Source organism: Camelina sativa, chromosome 19, assembly GCF_000633955.1.
Source record: "Camelina sativa cultivar DH55 chromosome 19, Cs, whole genome shotgun sequence".
Classification (NCBI taxonomy): Eukaryota; Viridiplantae; Streptophyta; class Magnoliopsida; order Brassicales; family Brassicaceae; genus Camelina; species Camelina sativa.
The window spans coordinates 23,919,670-23,925,669 of record NC_025703.1 but is presented as its reverse complement, the minus strand read 5'-3'; positions in this window follow the sequence as shown (position 1 = coordinate 23,925,669).

Below are 6,000 nucleotides of genomic sequence, written 5' to 3'. Positions count from 1 at the left end.
GTACGACATGTCAATAACAATATATCAAATCCTCGCGTGCAACACTACTTGGATATAATATGAAGTAGGAAACCAATGTTCTCCTCTATGAGTTACTTGTTTCTTCATGGGGAGCAAAATCACTATGCTGATAAACTAGCAAAACATGCAATTGTCAGCCTGAGTGATTAAAATACCTTACCTTTTTATTAGGTTCAAAAATTAAGTTACATGGAAACGAAAACAGATACATAGAAATAAGATGTATCGAAAACAAGAAGCAAAATGTTTTGGAAACGGGAAACAAAATGATTCAGAAATGGGAAACAATTTTTTTCTGAAATTAGAAAATGAAAAGTTTTGGAAACGTATGTATATATATAACAAAACACCTACATATCACATTCTAATAAAATAACTTATGAAGAAAGAACATAACATGTTTAATAACATGATAGCGAGTAAGGCTTATCGAAAGAAAACATCGTCAAATTCACTTTTTCATGCTTGTATCTTTGGTATATGACACATATTTATGTTTATGTAATAAATTGTTTTTTGAAGTTTTGTATTGAGTTTGTACCTGATGTAAGCTATTGCAAGGGAAAAAATAATAATATATATAAACACTAAACAGAAAAACCCTATTAAAAATAATATTTGAAACAACACAAATTTAAAACATAAATATTAAAAAGTTGAATTAAAACTCTAAAAGTTAGATATTATATATATGAGTAATTTACTTATATCTCAAATATATATCTAAAAATTAATCAGGGTTTTTAAGCTACTAATAATATTACATATGTATATGTATCATCAATTCTTATATTTCTAAATTATTTATTTATAAAAGTTCTAAATTAAGAAAAAAGTTTATGTTGTGTTTCCAAAACGCAAACTGAGTTTTCATCGTGTTTTCAAACAAAGATGTCCAAAAGTCGTATTTCCAATAAAAATTTTTCAAAAATCGTGTTATCATACCTTGTCTCTGTGATTTCACAAGTTTCCGTTTCCAAAATGTTTCAGAAACGAAAAAGATCTCAAAAAGACTTTGCATGCAACATAGTCTAAATATTGCATTTGTTAAACTTTTTTTTTTGTGTGTGTAAATGTATTCGTTACATTTCGATGTTAAGAAAACTTTTAGTTTTAAAGGAAACGAATTTTCATAACAATATATGATCTTCTTTTTTTTTTTTTTCTTTCATTATGTTGTCTTTTTGTAAAATAGTTTTACCACGTTTATTTTATGTGTGTACACGTTACAAACGGTATCTCTCCGATTAATGGAGCATAAGAGCACAACCATCAATGGTTTAAATACCTAAGAATATTTGAAACAACACGCTCAAAACATAAAATATTAAATAGTTGAATTAAAACTCTAAAAGATATATCTGAGTAATTTACTTATATATATATATATGATAAAGATATATCTCAAAATTAATTAGAGGTTTTAAGCTACTAATAATATTATATATTTTGATGTATTATGAATTCTTATATTTCCAAATTATTTATTTTTAAAATTTCTAAACTAAAAAAAGTTTTCGTCGTGTTTACATAGTGTTTCCAAATAAAAATTTCTAAGAATCGTATTTCTCTTGCTTGTTTCTGTGTTTGCACGAGTTTCCATTTCCAAAACATTTCAAAAACAAAAAACATATCTCAAAAAAAGTTTCCATGTTTCGACAAGTTACCGTTTCCGAAATGTTTCATTTTTTATTTAAGGATAATTTTTCATTTTTATATTTAAGGATTTAATTTCTTATAGTTTTAAATTTGCTATTAAAATTATATGATTTCTAATTATTAGTATTTTTAGATTTAACCTGTGATACATGTGTTATTTAGTAATTTGAACTATTAGGGGGTGCATGCTCTTGGATTCTAATTTATAAAGAATTTTGAAGACTTCAACAAAATCATCAAAAGTGGATAAGCGAAAAATTTTAAGGATTCCTAGAGAATATGTTATAGTTTTATTGATTAGTTTTCTAAAATCTTATAAAATGCTCCAAACAATCTATGTATATTTGTGATAATGACTTTATTTTGTGAAAAAATGTATAAAATCATTAACCAATAACATAATAATTTAATTCATTAACAATCCTAGATTCTTTTGTTTTAATGGAATAACACAAAACTTTTAATAACTTAATAAAAGTTTGAATCCAATAACCCAAATTTATTAAGATTTTAAATGACTTTTTACAAATCACAAACTAATACCACTAAATATTAGCAGAGTTTATCAAAATCTTGATCTAATAAACATAACATTTAAAGTCTTTAAAACTCTATTCAAATCTCAAACCAATAACCTCCACTTGGTACATTGCTAAATAGTTTTTAATATATACATATAATGATTTAGTTTCTTATAGTTTTTAATTTGATATTAATAAAACTGTATGAATTAGATTTTTATCTTTTTCACGATTTAACTCGTGATACATGTGTAATTTAGTACTATTCAATTTTATATTTAAGGATATAACGATTAAAAATTCTATTTAAATCATCATACATGGAAATTACACCAAATATCGATCATGACTCGTTCGACCAAGTTTTGTTTTCAATTTTACAGTATAAATTGTTGTTACGAATAGATGTAATTAAAGGTAATACAATTTTGATATTATGGTAACTAATATAATTTGTGATGAGAGTAATAATGTATTGTAGCCAGAGGCGGACCAACGAAATCTGGAGTCCCTTACAGATTAAAAAAAAATTTGGCTGAAAAACTTAAAAACAAATTGGATGACACTTTTTCATAAGATTAAGAAGATTTATAGAATAAAATCATAATATTTGCAGAATTTCTATGAAAAAAGTGGTTAAAAAAAAATATGAATGTGTTTAGGATTTTTTTTTTTCATCTTCTTGTTGCTTAAAAATTTGTTTTTTTTCTTATTTTTTCTTTGAAGTCCAAAAAAAAAGCTAAAATTTAAACTTAATAAATAGTTGGTGGAACGCCTCTAAAACGGTGGCCCATTGCATTGTTTCAAATGCATGCTCTGGTTGTAGCAGGACTTATGTTATTTTTTAGATTTGTTAGTATCTTTAGTTTCCATTAAAAATAATATATCTTACCAAAACTGAAATTTAAAAAATATATTATTTGACTAATCGATTTTGTTGCCATATATTAGTTATTGTTTATTGTGCAATATTCTTTATTGGATGTCGAACGTCTGTATTTATAGAGGTATTGTGTCGGTTCGTCTATCAAAATAACCGAAAGCCCCTGTTCATATTCTAAGAATCTAATCTATTTACTGGGGCTTTGCAGATGTTCATGGGTCGGGGCTCATTTTGGGATTGAAACCAACCCCCAACAGTAGTCCCCCACCCCCACCTTCAGCTCGTAGCCGCATGCAGAAAACTTATGCCTCGTTAGATTCTGCGTAGGAACGCTGGCTCGTTCCGTGATCATCCTGGAAAGTTTGAGTGGCTCTCGTCACCTTATGCGTTGACGTTCTTTCCACCCTTGCTCGTCGAGATTGGTTGACTCTCAATCTTATTCTTCCTTCGTGCGAGTCTTCCTTTATTAGCAAAACATCGAGCAACCCAAACGTCACGAGTTTTCAAAAATCCGTAATGATGACGGCTCGAATATCTTTCTTTTTCTATAAATACCCTCTTCCCATTTTATTTCCTTTATTCCAACTCTTTGTTCATCAGGTATTTTCCTCTCTTCCACTTCTTCTTTATTGTCTGCCTTATTTTTTACTTCTTTTCATGGCTTCTTCCAAATTTGTCTCGTCAAATTTTTCGGCCGCGAGCCACCTTCTCCGTGTTACCTCCTCCGATTCTGATAGATCGACTAGATCTAGTCGTCGTCTGGTGAGATCTCCATTAACACCAAGCCAAAATCCAATTAGCTAATCCTCGGTCGAACCTTCGTCAGATTAGGCTGAAATTCAGCATCGTTTGTCTTTTGACGCGGCTATTCCCAGCTCGTCTCGTCCTCCCTTCGAAATTCTCTCTCTGATCGACGAGTCGTTGGAAGACCTCGATGTTCCTACCCCGTCATTGCTAATCTCCCGGGCGCCAGGAGGCACATTCTTTCTTTCGTTCCTGCATCTAACGCAAAGTTTTGCTCGGCCACTCGTGCGGTAAACATTGGAAAAATGTTCGTCCAACCGGAAATCGTGATTCATGCTTGGAATGACAGACCATGGGATGCGCCGCCAGAATTCATCGGTCTTTCTGAAAAATTCTTCACCGAGTGGAGACTCACTTTTCCTCTACCTGGGTTCTTGATGAGGTATCTAACCAGGAGGCAAACGGCCATTTCCCAATTCACCCATGTGACCTTTTGTAACGTAGTCGGTCTCTCGATTCTGGCCAAGGCGGCAGGTGTTAAACTTAGTTGCGACCACTTTGAAGAGCTTACGCGATTTAATCTTGCTAACAGGAAGAGAAAGCTCCAGATTTATTATGAGGGCTCAGCAATGGAGCCTCCGCTCGTCGAAGGGGCGAAAGGGAAAACCTATAACTGGGAAAAATCTTATTTCTTCTTGAAAGTCGTTCAAGGGGTTCTCGAGGACCCTAAAATCCTTTTTTCTGTGTGGAACCTTTCACCCAATAGCCGAACTTGTTTTATCCTCTTTTTCTTAATATCATGGACTTGGTTGCTGACCTTCACCTTATTTTTCCTCTCTTTTGCATTTGCTGTTCTGAGGTGACTTCATCTTTATCCTCCTGGTTTTAGAGCCGAGATCAAAGCAATCAAGTCGGTGAGTCCCACATCTGGCTCGGAATTAAAAAGAAGATAGCATCAACAAAGAAATCCACTCCTCGACGACTAGGTAATTGTTGTTTTCGTTCGTCGAGTTTGGATTTCTCTTTTCATTTGAATGTATTTTTAACCTTTGCGATCTGTCATTCTAGCTTCGAAGATGGAAAGCTGAACATGGATGTTCCTGATGTTTATGCTTGCTATAAACGAGCCCTAAATGTAGCCTCCACACCTTGCCCTAACCCTCCTCGTTCCCACAAAAAGTCGAGCGAGCGTGCTGCTGGGACCACTTCGTTTTGAATATATGCTTCTCCCAATCTTTCTCTTGAAAGGCGTTTGCCAGAGGTTTGCACGGGTAAGCAAGTTGTCAAGGACATAACTCCTCTCCCTTCGAACCGACACGTCGGGCCTGTCAAAAATCTTCCACCGAGAAGGAAAAATGGTAGTCACATGGTTCAACCTTCTCCTTAGACCCATCCTGCTAAACCCGTCAAGAATTCTTCTCAAAAGAGGAAGGCGGCAGTCCAGGACGCTCCAATCTTGCCACAAGGCAGACAAAAGGCGAACTATCGGTGGGACTTCCACTACTCCACTGCTGCTTGCTATCTCCCTAATGACCCGCTCTCTTGTGCGGAATTATTCCGTATAATCCACTATGGAACTAATCGTCTTTCTTGAGTCGACCGAATGAGGGAGGGAGAGGCCATCACTGAGGTGGTCAAAGCTTCCTTTGAGGTTCGTCTCTTTTTTTTTTTTGGTTTGCTTTAGAATCCTAGAATTTCTTTAAGGTGTTGATCTTATGTTCGATAAGAAAACACTATCATAAGACCTGTTGATTGCCTCGTACAGTGCATACACCTTTTTGAGTTGGAAATTTGATGCATTGGTGGTATGTGGATGAGACCGCATTCATCTTCTGGATCCAACAAGTGCCGAGGATGACCTTGTAGATTGTTGGCTTGTCAATAACAATGAAACATGAATACCTTGTCGTTCCTCCAACAAAGATTGGGAAGTCGATCGTGCCTATAGTCATGATGAAATCACCATCAAAACCGATCAAAGAATGGAAGTCTGGCCTTGATGTCACGCTCGCTAATCTCCATTTGTGCCAGTACGTTCCTGAAAATGATGTTCACCGAGCTTCCAGTGTTGACGAGGATCCTTGTAACTTGAATTTTGCTAATTAGGTGTTCAATGACAAGTGGATCGTTGTGCGGCAAATCGAATCCCTCCAGATTGCTTTTGATGAAAGA